This window comes from Vulpes vulpes, chromosome 2, assembly GCF_048418805.1.
Source record: "Vulpes vulpes isolate BD-2025 chromosome 2, VulVul3, whole genome shotgun sequence".
NCBI lineage: Eukaryota > Metazoa > Chordata > Mammalia > Carnivora > Canidae > Vulpes > Vulpes vulpes.
The window spans coordinates 45,718,786-45,736,398 of record NC_132781.1 but is presented as its reverse complement, the minus strand read 5'-3'; the positions used below and the strand labels follow the sequence as shown (position 1 = coordinate 45,736,398).

The following is a 17,613-nucleotide window of genomic DNA, read 5'->3' as shown; positions in this document are numbered from 1 at the left end:
ATATAGTATACAAAGGTGCTAAGTACAAAATAGAAAAAAATAAAAATAGAACAAGGTAAGGGAAATAGTGCCAGGAGTGAGAATACAGATTATAGTATTTTTTTTTTAAAGAATTTTATTTTATTTATGATAGTCAGAGAGAGAGAGGCAGAGACACAGGCAGAGGGAGGAGAAGCAGGCTCCATGCACCGGGAGCCCGACGTGGGATTCGATCCCGGATCTCCAGGATCGCGCCCTGGACCAAAGGCAGGCGCCAAACCGCTGCGCCACCCAGGGATCCCCAGATTATAGTATTAAATAGTGTGATTAGATATGGTCTCATTGAGAAGGTGGAAGTTTCAGGGCACTTGGATGGCTCAGTCGGTTAAGTGTCCAACTCTTGATTTCTGTTCAGGTCATGATCTCAGGATTGTGAGATCAAGCCCCACCTTGGTCTCCAGGCTGAGCATGGAGCCTATTTAAGATTCTCTTCTCCCTAGGGCAGCCTGGGTGGCTCAGCGGTTTAGCCTTCAGCCCAGGGCCTGATCCTAGAGACCCGGGATCCCTGCATGGAGCCTGCTTCTCCCTCTGCCTGTGTCTCTGCCTCTCTCTTTCTGTGTCTCTCATGAATAAATAAGTAAAATATTAAAAAAAAAAAAAAAGATTCTCTTCTCCCTCTGGCCCTCCCCATTTTTGCACTCTCATGCTTTCTTAAAAAAAAAAAATGGAAATGAGCAGTCTTGGAGATACAGGAGTTAACAAATTAGATAGATATCTGAGAGAAGAGTACTCCAGACAGAGATCCCAGGTTGGGAGTATATCTGGCACGTTCAAGCAATAGCAAGAAGGCTAGTGTGAGTGAACAGAATAAGCCAGGGGAAGAAGAGCAGGAAATAACATCAGAGAAGTAATAGGACATGCATGGGGATTGGTGGGTAGCAGGTGATGCAAGTCATGTTGACCCTAAGTGCCTTGCCTTTTTATTCTGAGTAGGAAATTATTTTAGGGTGTTGTAGGCAAACTTCTATTTTTTTTTTTTAAAGAATGTATTTGTTTTTATTTATGAGAGAGAGCAGAGCGAGAGAAAGAGCACGACCTAGAGGCGGTGGCAGAGGGAGAAGCAGCCTCCTCACTGGGCAGGGAACCCAATGCAGGGCTCATTCCCAGAGCCCTGGGATCATGACCTGAGCCAAAGGCAGACTCTTAACTGACTGAGCCACCCAGACGCCCTGGTAGACAGACTTCTAGAACTGATGCCCCTTCCCCCACCAGTACTCCCAAGTCAGTTGACCTTGAGATACAATTATCTGAATGGGCTAGCCTAATCAGGTGAAATCTTTAAAAGCAGAACTTTTTTTCCAGCTGGTAGCACAAAGTAACTTCAAGCCACGAGATGTGAATGTGCTTGTGCTTGAAAATGAGGGGGTGGGGGAAAGAAAAAAGAAAATGAGGGGGGACCACATGCTAAGGAATGCAGGGAGTCTCTACAAGCTAAGAGTAGTTCCTGGCTAATAGCCAGCAAGAAAGTGAGGACATCAGACCTACAACTGCAAGGAACTGGTTTCTGCCAATAACCTGAATGATCTTAGAAGTGGATTCTTTCCCAGGTCTTCCATATCAGAGGTCACCTTGATTTCAGCCTAGTGAGACCCTACTCAAGAGAAATCAGCCAGGTTCTGCACTTCTGATCTGTAGACTGTGAGGATAATAAATGGTTGTAAACTGCTGAAGTTGTGGTATCTTGTTACATTACAGAAGAAAACCGATTCACAGGGTTTTGAGAGAATGATCTGATTATATTTTAGAGTAGGGATCAGCAAACAACAGCCTGCAGTGTAAATCCATCCCATCACCTGATTTTCTTTTATTATTTTTTAAAGATTTTGTTTATTCGACACAGAGAATGCACATGCACATAAGCAGGGGAAGCAGCAGGCAAAGGGAGAGGGAGGTAGAGGGAGAAGGAGAAGCAGGTTCCCCACTGAGCAGAGAGCCTGATGCAGGGCTGGGGGCTTAGGGCTTGATCACAGGACCCTGAGATCACGTACTGAGACTAAGGCAGATGCTTAACCACCGAACCACCCAGGCGCCCCCTGCTGCCTGATTTTATACAGCGTCAGCTAAGAATGGTTTTTACAGATAAGCCTTTACAGTTGATTTGATGATAGGTAACACTGGATTTGAGCCCCAATTAAGCAAAATCCATTAGAAAATAAAAAAGAGAGGTGCCTAGGTGGTTCAGTCGGTTAAGCATCCACCTCTTGGTTTCAGCTCAGGTCGTTATCTCAGGGTCCTGGGTGGAGCTCGGTGCTACAGGAATCTCAGCCTGAGATTCTATTCCTCTCCCTCTGCCGCCCCGCCCCGTGCCCCCCAGTTCTCTCTCTCTCTCTCTTTTTAAGATTTTATTATTTTTTCATGAGAGACATAGAGCAAGGCAGAGACATAGGCAGAGGGAGAAGCAGGCTCCATGCAGAGAGCCCAATGTGGGACTTGATCCCAGAACCCCAGAATCACGACCTGAGCCAAAGGCAGACGCTCAACCATGGAGCCACCAAAGCATTCCTCTTTCTCTCTTCAGTAAATAAACCTCTAAAAATGTAAAGTAAAAAAAAATTTCTTTTAATTATTTATTTATTCACGAGAGACACACACAGAGAGACGGAGACACAGGCAGAGAGAGAAGCAGGCTCCACGCAGGGAGCCTGATGTGGGACTTGATCCCGGGTCGCCAGGATCACGCCCTGGGTCGAAGGTGGCGCTAAACCACTGAGCCACCAGGGCTGCCCAGTAAAAATAAAAATTGAAAAAATTCCATTCTCATTAGTAGACCTGTATTACATGGGGCACCTGACCTGCTCAGTCAGAGACCATGGGACTCTTAATCTCAGGGTCATGAGTTCAAGCCCCAAGTTGGGTGTAGACATTGCTTTAAAAAACTTTTTTTTAATTATTTTTTTAAAGATTTTATTTATTCATGAGAGAGAGAGAGGCAGAGACATAGGCAGAGAGAGAAACAGGCATCCTGCAAATAGCCCAATGTGAGACTTGATCTCGGATCCCAGGATCACGCCCTGAGCTGAAGGCAGATGCTCAACTGCTGAACCACCCAGGTGTCCCAAAAAAATTTTTTTTAGAAAATAGGCCTGTATTACAAAAAAATTATACACAGTTATTAGTTTTTAATTATACCAAAAATTTTATAGAAGTTTGTCTTCTCTTTTGTTATGGAAATACCTCTGTATTAGCTTTGATTTTCCTCTTGGCCCCCAAAATCCTAAAGATTTATTCTCTGACTTTCCACAGAAAAAGTTGGCTGACTCCTGTTTCAAGGGATCACTCTGACTAGTGTTGAGAGTAGGCTATGGGAGAAGAAAGGGTGGAATTAGAGAAATCTGTTGAGAGGCTCCAGGTGAGAGATGAGGTGATGATAATTAGACCAGGGTGGTAGTGGTAAGGATGATGAGAAGTGGTTGGAAGATGAGATGTGGTGTGTTTGAGAATGAGCAAAGTAAAAAGTGGCTCTGAGGATATAGGCCTAAGAAGGATGAAATTTCCCCTGGAAGGACTGCAGATGAAGCTATTTTGGGAAAGATCAGGGGTTCTTAGGGGTTTGAGATGTCTAGTAAACATCTAAGTGGAGCTAAGTGAGCATGGCATTTAGGAGAGAGCACTGGGCTAGAGATGGAAATTTGGGAGTCATACATGAGATTTCAAGCCACAGACTGGGTAAGTTCACCACGGAAGAGAATGTAGATGCTTACACTTCATATGATGTACTTTGGTATTTTCCTCTATTTATCTCATTTAAAAAATACTAATTAGGAGTGTGGGTGGTTCAGTCAGTTAAGTGACCAACTCTTCATTTCGGCTTGGGTGGTTACCTCGGGGTCATAGGATCAAGCCCCATGTGGGGCTCTGTGCTTGGCAGGGAGTCTGCTTGGGACTCTGTCCCTCTCCGTTTGCCCCACCCCATGAGTGCACTCTCTCTCTTTAAAATAAATCTTTAAAAATCAGGGAGCGCCTGCATGGTGCAGTCAGTTAAGCAACCAACTCTTGGTTTCAGCTCCAGTCATGATCTCAGGGTCCTGGGATCTAGCCCCACATCAGGCTCCCTGCTCAGCAGGGAGTCTGCTTCTCTCTCTGCCCCTCCCCTCCACTAGTGCTCTCTCATTCTCTCTCTCAAATAAAAAAATAAAATCTTGGGACGCCTGAGTGGCTCAGCTGTTGAACGCCTGCCTTCAGTTCAGGGTGTGATCCCAGAGTCCTGGGATCCAGTCCCACATCGGGCTCCTTGCATGGAGCCTGCTTCTCCCTCTGCCTGTGTCTCTGCCTCTCCCTGTGTCTTTCATGAATAAATAAAATCTTAAAGACTATCTCCTTCTGCCCCCCTAAGATAAATAAAATCTTTATAAAAAATAATACTAATTAGGATCCACCAAATTGATTTTTTTTTAAAGATTTTATTTATTTATTCACAAGAGACACAGAGAGAGGATCCCTGGGTGGCTCAGCGGTTTAGTGCCTGCCTTTGGCCCAGGGCGTGATCCTGGGGTCCCGGGATCGCGTCCCACGTCGGGCTCCCGGCATGGAGCCTGCTTCTCCCTCCTCCTGTGTCTCTGTCTCTGTCTCTCTCTATGTCTATCATAAATAAATAAATAAATAAATAAATAAATAGATTTATTTATTTATCTTAAAAAAAGAGAGAGAGAGACAGAGAGGCAGAGACATAAGCAGAGGGAGAAGCAGGCTCCTCACAGGGAGCCCAATGTGGGACTCAATCCCTGGACCCTGGGATCACACTCTGAGCTGAAGGCAGACACTCAACCGCTGAGCACCCAGGAGCCCCTCACTAAGTTGATTTCATGACCCACTCAGTTGTGACCTACATTTTGAAAAACAATGACTAAAGCTCTATGTGTGGATTCCCTTTTCAGAATTTCCAATGATAGATACCTATTGATGAAAATAGTGATAGTAATAGGCAGAGTTATCCCAAGGTAATTTGATATGGCTAACAGCAAGATGTCATAATCCATAAGAATCATTTGAACTTTTGGTGCATTGAAAGGAATGTAAAAATTGAGAGGATTTGCCTAACCATTTAATATTGGAGCTCCTCCAGACTCCAGCCTAGTTCTCTTTCCTTTCCACTCTGTATTCTCAACTGATATAGTCTCATTCACGCCATCACATCAATTACCTCCTATATGCTGATTACCCTTAAAATTATGTCTGAAAAATTATATGTCCAGCCCTCACCTCTCTTCTGGGACTCAAATCTCTAAATCCAGCTGACTACTTAAGGTCTCAAAGATAGTTAAAATTCAACATATCCAAAATCAAACTCTTGGTCCCTTCCGATGGTTCCTATCTTAGTGAATTGCATTGCCTTATTTCTGTTCCTAAAGCTAGAAACCTATGAACCATTCTATATTTAAAAATTAATTCATGGGGGGTTGCCTGGCTGGCTTAGTTAGTGGAACGTGCAACTCTTGATCCTGGGATCATGAGTTCAAGCCCCATGTTGGGTGTAGAGATGGCTAAAAAATATAAAAAATTTAAAACTAATAAAATTAAGAAATAAAAAACAATAATAACAACTCGTCATAGAGGGTACCCTATCTATATCAGAGTGTCTTCTGTGATCTTGTAATAAATTATACCACCGTCTCTTCAGTTGCTACCCAGAAACTACTTAGAGTCATGCCTGAGTTTTCCTCTTCCTCACACCCCATATTAAATCCATTCCCAAATTTTGTCCATTAGATTTCGTTCAAATTTGGCAAGTTGAACTTCTGCTTTTGGGTAGGATATACTAAATCACAGCAGACCATACCCCTACTATAAAGAGAGAAAGAGATTGTGATCACTGTATTTTTAAAGATACCAGAGAGCAACAAGATCTAGATGGACTAAAATTTCAGAGAAGAAAGACTCCTTCCTAGCTGACCACTAGTGATTTTCTTTCCTGAGTGAAACCTGAGGATCAGGTAAGCCCTAAGAAGAGGAAGTATCCTGGGGGAAACTGAACCAGAAGATATTTTGGCAATTGTGTGAGGCTGATGTGATGGGTTAGAAACTAAAGGAGGCCCAAACTCAAGACCCAAGGAGTCAGTTTGCCTCAGGGGTCATTTACTGAATTCTCAGGCAGTTCAGAAGGCTGACCAAAAAGGTGGAATAAAAATCTTAAAACAATGGTGACCAATAAAATCCCACTCGAGGAAAGGGGCTTGGAACAAATGATCTCCCTGTTAAAACATTTGGCAGATTTTGAACATCTGTGGTATGGTAGGTTAAAAATCTAAGCTCAAAATGTCCTGAGATGAAGGATTTTAGGCATGAGGATACAGAGACCTTTCAGGCTCTCAGCCAAAAGCTTAGGAATGCCAAACCCAAGGAACAGGAAGAAACCAATGATGTACTAAGTTTTAATAAAACGGTGGCCCAGGGGCACCTGGCTGGCTCAGTCAGTAGAGCATGCAACTCTTGATCTCAGGGTTGTGAATTTAAGCCCCATGTTGGGTGCAGAGATTACTTTAAAAAAAAAAAAAAAAGAAGGAAGGAAGGAAGAAAGAAAAGAAAGAAAAAGGAAGGAAGGAAAGAAAGAAAAGAAAGAGAAAGAAAGAAAGAAAGAAAGAAAGAAAGAAAGAAAGAAAGAAAGAAAAAGAAAGAATTGTAGCCCAACCCTGATTCAACTCAATTCTCGATTAGATGAAGGTTGGCCAGCCCTTCATCCTATCTGCCTAACGCAGGAAAGGGGGCATTTCTACAGTGGCACATGTCATCTAGCATTATTATGCCTTCTGTGCCCAGTCAAGAATACAGTAAAAGATTACTAGACATGTGGGGCACCTGGCTGGCTCAGTCAGAAGAATTTATGACTCTTGATCTCAGGGTCATGAGTTCCAGCCCTGTGTTGGGGGTAGAGATTACAGTAAAAAAATTTTAATAAAAATTCAGTGTTATACTATATGTTGGCAAATGGAACTTCAATAAAAAAATAATTTAAAAAATTTTAATAAAAATTCAAAATGAGGGGTACCTGGATGGCTCAGTGGTTGAGCATCTGCCTTCGGGTCAGGTTGTGATCCTGGGATCCTGGAACTTAGTCCTGCATTGGGTGCTCCCTGCAGGGAGCCTGCTTCTCCCTCTGCCTGTCTCTACCTGTCTGTCTCTCAGGAACAAATAAATAAAATCTTTTAAAAAATTCAAAATGAAAAATAATAAAATACCTTCAAAAATGAATGCCAAGGGATCCCTGGGTGGCGCAGCGGTTTGGCGCCTGCCTTTGGCCCAGGGCGCGACCCTGGAGACCAGGGATCGAATCCTACATCGGGCTCCCGGTGCATGGAGCCTGCTTCTGTCTCTGCCTATGTCTCTGCCTCTCTCTCTTTCTCTCTCTGTGACTATCATAAATAAATAAAAATTTAAAAAAATTAAAAAAAATGAATGCCAAATAAAGGTCTTTTCAGACCTCCCCCCCGCCAAAAAAAAAAAAAAAAAAATCTGAGAGACCATCTGCAGATCAGAGCCTCAAGAAATACTGAAGGAAGTTCCACAGGTTAAAGAAAAATCATTCCAGATAGAAGCATGCAATTGCAGAAAAGAATGAAAGGTACCAGGCAAGATAAATATGCAATTAAATAGGTTTTTTTTTAAGATTTTATTTATTCATGAGAGACATGAAGAGAGAGGCAGAGAAGAGGCTCCATGCAGAAAGCCTGATATGGGATTTGATCCCGGAACCCTGGGATCACACCCTGAGCCGAAGGCGAACACCCAACCACTGAGCCACCCAGGTGTCCCTTGACTAAATAGTTTTAAAATCATTATTTAAAACTGATAATGGGCAGCCCGGGTGGCTCAGCGGTTTAGCGCTGCCTTCAGCCCACAGTGTGATCCTGGAGACCAGGGATCAAGTCCCACGTCGGGCTCGCTGCATGGAGCCTGCTTCTCCCTCTACCTATGTCTCTGCCTCTCTCTCTGTGTGTGTCTCTCATGAATAAGTAAATAAAATCTTTACAAAAACAAAAATAAAAAAAATAAAACAATGATAGTAATAACGTTTTGTGGGATTTAGAACATTTAGAAGTGAGACATGATAGTAGTACAAATGGGAAGTTGGGCAAATAGAGGTAAATTGTTTTAAGGTTCTTATATGTAGTTTGGGAAATGGAAAAAGTACTAACTGCAGATGGTAAATAAATCAGGGATTCATTTTGTTAATACCCAGGATAGGGGATCCCTGGGTGGCGCAGCGGTTTGGCGCCTGCCTTTGGCCCAGGGCACGATCCTGGAGACCCGGGATCGAATCCCACATCGGGCTCCCGGTGCATGGAGCCTGCTTCTCCCTCTGCCTGTGTCTCTGCCTCTCTCTCTCTCTCTCTCTGTGACTATCATAAAAAAAAAAAAAAAATTAAAAAAAAATACCCAGGATAACTATGAAACATAATTTACAATTTTATAATAAAATCAAATTAATTCTCCTTTTCCTATGCGGTAGGCGTATATATTTGAGTCCTAATTCCTAGAACTTATAAATATGTTAGGTTACATGGTAGAGAGAAATTAAGTTTGCAGATGGAATTAAGGTCGCCAATGAGCTAATTTTAAGATAGAGCAGCCTGGATTATCCCTGTTAGCCCAGTATAATCACAAGAATTGTTAAAAGTGGAGAAAGGAAGCAAAAGTGTCAGAGGTAGACAGAACCAGTGAAAGAATTGTTAGAGATGCAGCATTGTCAGTTTTGAAGGTAGAGACAGGGAGCCACAAGCCAAAGAATGTGGGCAACCTCTAGAAACTGGAAAAAGTGAGAAAACAGATTTCTCCCCTGAAGCCTCTGGAAAGCAACACATCTCTACCAACACCTTGATTTTAGCCCATTGAGCCCATGTTAGAACTGTAAGATAATACACTTTTGTTTGTTGTAAGCCACTAATTTTGTGGGGTTTTGTTACAGCAGTGACAAAAAAAACAGTACACTCCCTTGACCTCCCTAATCCAAATGACTAGCCAGTACAACACTGCAGCCAGCCAGCTGCCTACTGTCCTGGCCTCTTACACCCCACTCCCATTCTCAGCATTCAGGCCTTCTGTTGGTCCTTGATGTGTGTTCTGCTTCTTGCCACGTGGCCTCTATTTTTATTTCTTCTGCCTGAAATGCTTCTCCTGGCTTCTGTGTCTTCCTCCACACCCCAATTAAGTTCTGCTTATCTTTCAGGGTCAGCCAGATCTTTTCCTCATTCCTGAGAAAGATTCCACTAGGGTACAAAAGAGGCTGGGAAAGCTGTTCCAAAAATACGGGAAACTACTGGGTTCTTTCTATTCGGTACAGGGAGGCGGTGCGCTCCAGTACTAAGGTAAAGCTGCCACTTCTTTCAGACACAGCAGGAAAAAGGCATTCTCCACACAGGGACAGAGCCAGGAGCATGAGGAAGGACAGGGGGCCCTAAGGCTTCTCTATCCCAACATCATCAGAGAAACGTTAGGTTAGAAAGGCACAGCCCACCCTTCCTTCCCTTCAAAGACCAGGGTGGGGCCTGGAAGTAATGGTTCCTTCTTCACTGTTCGCCTATTTGCCTTTTCCCAGTTAAGGTGGGGAGTGGAAATGGGGAGGGGCGTGGAGTCCTGTCAGAAATCCTCAAGGTTTAGCTCTGTAGAATCTAAGAGGTCCAGCCCGTGCTCACTGGGGGAAGTGTGCTTGTCTGTATCTTGCCATTCCTCACTTAACTCGTGAATTTCCAACTCTTCTTCATCCTCTTCCATGAGGCTGAGTCGGGTCAGCCGGTTGCCCAAACCAGGACCTTCTGAAGGGTTGAGGAGTCCCTGAGTCCCAGCTGGGTCATCTTCATTTTTTTATACATTTACAACTCTATATAGCTCTCCTTTTTATATTTGTATAATCATTTCCTTACTGTCTATCTTTACTACTTAAACTCCACGAGGGCAAAGTTTATGTGTCTTCTAGACGAGCTGTGCTGTGTCAAAAACAAAAAAACAAAACCCAGGTATTTCATAAATACTGATCAAATGACGGTTGGGAAATACGTATAAAGCTCTTCACCAACTGACACATATTAATGCTCAATATGACACACAAACGAGAGCTTCATGTATTTGCAGATACATAAACGCATACCTTTCAAGTTCAATGTTAACATATTTATCTTTGTGCCAGAACTATCAACAGTGTCTCACGTAGCGGGAACTCAGATTTTAATTGAATGAAATAATGAGCGCAGTGTTGCGCCTTGGTGATTTGGGTACTAACTAGGTATAGTTAGGGGAATAATTGGGTTTTGGGTGGGTTTTTGTTTTTGCTTGTTAAGTTTTCTTTTTTACAAATGTTCACAAGATAGAAACACATTCTCATATTTGAAATGATATTTAATGAAGTTTAACAGAAAAGTTTACTTTACCCTTTACTGCTCATTCAGTTCTACAGAAATAACCACTGTTTACTGGAGTTTTCTGGTTCTTTTTTTGTATTTTTAGACAATTGTAGATGAATATATACATATCTGTGTCTTTATTCTGTTAGATTATATCATGTCCTTTGTTCTAGGATATTTTCTCCAATGTCACACATTGATCTTTCTGGCAACTTTCTGTGATACTGCTTGTATAGTTATGCCGCAGCGTAGTTATTCTTTCCCTGTTAAGGGACAATTATATTATCTCCAGGTTGTTGTATTTTTGCTGTTACAAACAATGCAGCAGTGAACAACCTTTTTATGTTTTATTTTTATTTATTTCTGTTTTTGTTTCTTAAAGGTTTTATTTATTAGTGAGAGACACACAGAGAGAGAGAGACAGAAACAGAGACATAGGCAGAGGGAGAAGCAGGCTCCATGCAGGGAGCCTGATGTGGGAATCGATCCCGTGACTCAGGATCACGCCCTGGGCCAAAGGCAGACACTCAACCACTGAGCCACCCAGGAGTCCCCTTTTTTATATTTTTAAGATAAATTCTTAGAGGAGGAATGATTGCATCCACTTGTTACGAGCATTTTAAAATTTAATAAATACTGACAAATTGTCTTCCAAAAAGACTTCACCAGTTTACCATGAACAACGTATGAAAATCACTTCTTGGAGTACCTGGGTGGCTCAGTTGGTTAAGTGTCTGCCTTTGGCTCAGGTCATAATCCCAGGGCCCTGGATGGAACCCTGCATCAGGCTCCCTGCTCAGCGGGGAGTCTACTTCTCCCACTCCCTCTGCCTGCAACTCCCCCTGCGAGTGCTCTGTCAAATAAATAAAAATAAATAAAATCTTAAAAAAAAAAAATCACTTCTCTGTGATCCTTACCAACACTGAAAGTAACGGTGCTTGATTTTGCCAAACTTTAGGACACAAATGTCTTATGGTTTGTTTGATTTTTCTGATTACTAGTGAAGGAATTCATCATTTCTTTCTTTTTTTTTTTTGAATTCATCATTTCTGATTTCACAACCCATCTATATTTCTACTGTTCATTTGTGTCCTTTGCCCATTTTTCTTTTGGATTATCTTTCTCTTAGGAATTTATAAGAGATCTTAAGAAATCTGGTCATATAATTCTTTGCTAATATGTAACTAGCTTTTCTTCTGGTCTATCATTTATCTTTATTTTACTTGCAGTGTTTCGCATTGTACATAAATTGTGTGTTTTAGTTTTTATACAGATATGTCATTTTTTATGGTTTCTGAGTTAGTCTTAGGATGGTCTACTCCAATATTATAAAAATATTCTTTATTTTTATCTAACTTTTTTTTTGTAGTTTTGTGTTTTAGTTTTCACTCTCAAATCTATCTGGAATTTATTTTTGTATATGATGTGAGAGGGTATTCTAACTTTTTTCCAGATGATTTTTCCTCAGCATTTATTGAATAATCCAATCTTTCCTTAGTGCTTCAAAATGCCATATTTATTAAAAAATAAATTCACTGGGCAGCCCCAGTGGCTTAGCAGTTTGGCACCGCCTTCAACCGGGGGTGTGATCCTGGGGACCCGGGATCGAGTCCCACATCAGGCTCCCTGTGTGGAGCCTGCTTCTCCCTCTGCCTGTGTCTCTGCCTCTCTCTGTGTCTGTCATGAATAAATAAAATCTTTAAAAAAAATTTAAATTCACACTTACTTATAAATTTGTTTCTGGACTCTATTTCTATGCCAAAACCAAAGGGTTTTTACTGTGACTTTATAGTATCAAATTAGAATTCTGTCAGTTTCAAGTGACAGAAACCTAGCTCAAATTAGGAAGTTCATGCACTGTGAAACTAGGATAGCCAAAATAGATCTGTTTTTAAGCAGCATGTATCCAAGGCCTTAGATGTCATCAAACTCGGTATCTCTTCATCTCTCAGACAAACTCTACACCTGATGGGCATAATAAACATTAGTAGCCTTGGACACATCCTGAACCACAAAAAAACTACAAGAAAAGAGGCCATTTTTCCTGAGAATTTTGGCAGAAAAGGTCTGGATTGGACTCCACAATCAACCTAATTTGGACTGCCTGGTGCATCCTTTCAACCAAAGGTTTGGGACCTTTCTGATTGGCCAGGCCTATAGCATGTGCTCAACCCTGTTGCTCCATTGGAGTCTTCCTTACTTCAACTAAAAGAAATGGTCTTCCAACTGGGATTTTACTACCACAAATAGAGGGCAGGAGCACTCAAAAACATGGAAGTCTAGTATAAATGTGGCTTTCTTTTTTCTTTTCTTTTTTTTTTTTAATATTTTATTTATTTATTCATGAGAGACACAGAGACACAGGCAGAGGGAGAAGCAGGCTCCATACAGGGAGCCTGATGTGGGACTCAATCCTGGGTCTCCAGGATCATGCCCTGGGCCGAAGGCAGACACTAAACCACTGAGCCACCCAGGGATCCTCTAGATGTGGCTTTCCTATTAGGCCAAGTTCCCATACCCACATATACTCATTATTTTTCAAGAATATTTTGACTATTTTCGGGATCCCTGGGTGGCGTAGCGGTTTGGCGCCTGCCTTTGGCCCAGGGCGCGATCCTGGAGACCTGGGATCGAATCCCACGTCATGCTCCCGGTGCATGGAGCCTGCTTCTCCCTCTGCCTGTGTCTCTGCCTCTCTCTCTCTCTCTCTCTCTCTCTCTCTCTGTGACTATCATAAATAAATAAAAATTTAAAAAAATTTTAAAAAAAAGAATATTTTGACTATTTTCTGTACATTTCCCCCTTTTAACTTTAGTTGACTTGTCAAATTCCATAAAAAATGTTGGGCTTTTGATGGGGATTATGTTGGATTTATAGATTCATTGAGGGAAACTTGTCATCTTTACAATATTAAATTTCCTCATCCAGGGGTGCCTGGGTGGCTCAGCGGTTGAGCATCAGGTCATGATCCTGGAGTCCTGGGATTGAGTCCCACATTGGGCTCCCCATGGGGAGCCTGCTTCTCCCTCTGGCTGTGTCTATGCCTCTCTCTCTGTGTCTCTCATGAACAGATAAATAAAATCTAAAAAAAAAAAATTTTTTCTCATCCAGGGTATGTCTTGCCATTTGTTTAGGGGTTCTTTTATATCTTTTTTTTTCTTTTCTTTTATATCCTTAAGTAAAGTTTATTGTTTTCTTGTGTAAGTCTTGCACACTTCTTAGATTTATTCTTACTTATTGTACGTTTTTGTTAATATTGTGAATAAGACTTTTTTCTCCCCCAATTACATTCTCTAACTGATGATTGGTAGTATAAATAAAAGCTAGACATTTTTTTATGTCTTGTAATTGGCCACCTAACTGCATTTTCACATTATTTTATTGTTTTAATGCCTATTCACTTGGAATTTTTAGGTAAGTAGCTATATCTGCAAATAGTAATCCTCCTTTCCAATATTTTTACCCCTTATTTTATCTTTTAATTATCATAGCATTAGTTAGACTTCCAGTGCAATATTGAATAGTAACAGCCATTTAGGACATTGACCATAGATTCATAGCTTATACCCTTTTCCAGTTTAAGGAAAGTGGTCTATATTCTATCATAAATAGGAGTTGAGGGACGCCTGGGTGGCTCAGCGGTTGAGTGCCTGCCTTTGGTCCAGGGCGTGATCCTGGAGACCTGGGATCGAGTCCCACATAGGGCTCTCTGCATGGAGCCTGCTTCTCCCTCTGCCTATGTCTCTGCCTCTCTCTGTGTGTGTCTCTCATGAATAAATAAATAAATAAAATCTTAAAAAAAAAATAGGAGTTGAATTTCATCAGATAGATTTTTTTATATATTTTGGGTGGAGTAGTCATTTTCTTTTTCTCCTTTAATATGTTGCCATAGGATTTACACTAGTAGATTAACTGAACTTGAAAATGTTTTGGAGGGGATCCCTGGGTTGCTCAGTGGTTTGGCACCTGCCTTCGGCCCAGGGCGTGATCCTGAAGACCTAGGATCGAGTCCTACATCAGACTTCCTGCATGGAGCCTGCTTCTCCCTCTGCGTGTGCTCTGCCTCTCTCTCTCTCTCTCTCTCTCTCTCTCTCTCTGTGTCTCTCATGAATAAATAAAATCTTTAAAAAAAAGAAAGAAAATGTTTTGGAGATAAACTTTTTTATATTCATGCACTTTTTATTTTTTTTATTTTTTATTTTTATTTTTTTTATGCACTTTTTAAATCATTCTTTTACCACAAGGCTTGATTCAATTTGCTAATATTATTTTTAATTTTATGTCCACGTTCATTAATTATATTAGTTTACATGTTCTTTGTGTGTGTGTGTGTATGTGTGTGCTCTGTCAACTCTTGGTATCTGGGTTATGGTGGCTTCGTAGCATGAATTGAAGAGCTTCCCATTTTTTCCTTTGCTCTGAAATAGTTCATATAATGTAGGGATCATTTGATTCTTAAAGGCTAGTGGAAAAATCCTGTAAAACCATGTAGACTAGGTGCTTATTAAATGGAAAATAATTTTTGGTTGAATTTTTTTATCAGAATAATATACACAGTGCAAGAAGTCAAAAAATCCTTCAAAACTTATAAAGAAAAACAGCAACCCTTTGTCTTATTCTTCCCCATTCCTATTCCCCAGAGGATGCTACTTTAACTGTTTTCTTTGGTATTTAATTTCATTTCTAAATAGTATGCTAATACTGTTATTTTTTGAATTTTTAGCTTTAGGTATCAAATTTTGCTCTCTTAACTCTAAACCACATATATATCCTTTGTTTTTGCCTCATCTTCATAACTGTATTATAGTTTGTAGTGTAATATGACCAATAGAATATAATATTTGTTAAACAAATGTCTATGTAAATACTACTCATTGGACCAAGAAATAGAGTTGGAATTACATTTCTCTCTCTCTTTTTTTTTTTAAAGATTGTATTTATTTATTCATGAGAGACACAAAGGGGGCGGGGGCAGAGGCAGAGGAAGAAGCATGCTCCATACCGGGAGCCCAGTGCGGTACTCGATTCCAGGACTCCAGGATCACGCCCTGGGCTGAAGGGGGCGCTAAACCGCTGAGCCACCTGGACTGCCCATATTTCTTCTTGTATAACTCTTGTTTTCCCTGGAGTTAATAATTACCTCCATTTTAATTTTTTCCATTTATCTCACTGCTTCATTCCCAAACTGCTTTACTTAGAACAAGTTAACTCTGAAGACTTGTTTGTAAAACCATTCAATCATAATCTAAACTGACCAAAATATTTAAATGTATAATTTCTATATGCATGCCCATTAAAAAACAGTATGAATTGGGCCTTTAAAGTTTAAAGACAGATATACTTTTCTTTCTTGCTGGTTTACAATCTTTGAGGAATGTTTTCCCAAAATAGGTAACTTTTATCAATATCAAAGACCTTTTGAGGTGATGACCCTCCCCTACAGTTGATAATATTGCACAGTTTCCTAGGAAATCTGAAATAGACTCATTATCTAAATTGTTTTGATTTTGTTCTGATTCAACTAACATACCTTGGTGTGTCAGAAAACAAGGAAACACTCAAAGACCAATGGATTTATATATAAAAAAAAAAAAAGAACATAAGAACCAACCTGAAGAGGTTCCCACTGGCCAAATTTAGGACAAATGGAGCATCAAAAGGTATTATAATAATAGTTTCTAACATTGAATTCTTTTAAGTCTGTAGTGATACAAAAAGACAAAATAAAGAAGGAAGGATTTGTCTTTACAGAAGAATGCCAGTTAATAAATTTAGAAATAATGATAGAACTAAAAAATCACCATCTTCTAACCCAGGATAAAAACTGATTCTGGCGGGATCCCTGGGTGGCGCAGCGGTTTGGCGCCTGCCTTTGGCCCAGGGCGCGATCCTGGAGACCCGGGATCGAATCCCACATCAGGCTCCCGGTGCATGGAGCCTGCTTCTCCCTCCGCCTGTGTCTCTGCCTCTCTCTCTCTCTCTGTGACTATCATAAATAAATAAAAAATTAAAAAAAAAAATTAAAAAAAAAAATTAAAAAAAAAAAAACTGATTCTGGCAATGATTATTAGTGGATGTTCAAGGCACTAGAAGAAAGACTACTGGAATAAGTTATTCACATGGCCTCAAAGTACAGCCCATATATTACTTGTTAAGTACAAGGGGAAATGTATCTTTACATTGGAGAGATCCACAGTCACCACTTTGACCAAGCGACCAAAATTAGCATCACCAGTAGTGGGAATTGCTTGACATTATGTCTCCTGACTTGAAGCAATAAGAAGTATACAAATTTAATTGTGTACTAATGTCCTTGACAAGAATTGTTTAATCTGAATCTAATCATAAGGAAGCAATGAGACAAAGCTATAGCATAGAACATTTCCTGGCCTTAAGTCTTTGAAAAAGTGAGTCATGAAAAACAAAAAAATTGTAAGATTATCTCAAAAGAGACTGAAGAGAAATAACAACTAAATGTAGTACATTAAAACTTTTATTCTAAAAATAAAATAAAATAAAATAAAAATAAAACTTTGATTCTTGGAGGCCCCTGAGTGGCTCAGTCAATTGAGCTCCTGACTATTTTTTTTTAAATCTTTTCTTTTTTTAAAGAATTTTATTTTATTTTATTTATGATAGTCACAGAGAGAGAGAGAGGCAGAGACACAGGCAGAGGGAGGAGAAGCAGGCTCCATGCACCAGGAGCCCGACGTGGGATTCGATCCCGGGTCTCCAGGATCGCGCCCTGGGCCAACGGAAGGCGCCAAACCGCTGCGCCACCCAGGGATCCCTGAGCTACTGACTATTGATTTCAGCTCAGGCGTTGATCTCAACACAGTTTGGTGGTCCTCCCTGTAGTCCTCCCCCTGCCTGCTCTCTTTCTCTCTAAAATAGATAAATAAAATCTTAAAAAAAAACAAACTTTAATCGTAGATCTGGTTGAGACAAAGGAAGGACATAAAAGATGTTTTAGGAATAAGAAAATTTTATTTTATTTTATTTTATTTTTAAAGATTATTTATGATAGACATAGAGAGGCAGAGACACAGGAGGAGGGAGAAGCAGGCCCATGCCAGGAGCCTGACATGGGACTCGATCCCGGGACTCCAGGATTGCGCCCTGGGCCAAAGGCAGACGCTAAACCACTGAGCCACCCAGGGATCCCCTATTTATTTATTTTTTAAAGATTGTATTTATTTATTCATGAGAGAGAGGCAGAGACATAGGCACCTCGAGGGAGAAG

The 17,613-nt window shown here is 40.7% G+C and overlaps 1 protein-coding gene across 2 annotated transcripts in view; it reads left to right on the top strand.

Moving 5' to 3' along the window:
- Window positions 1–17,613, top strand: part of SMYD4 (SET and MYND domain containing 4) — a 54,669-nt gene that overhangs the window by 2,137 nt on the left and 34,919 nt on the right. The window lies entirely within an intron of this gene.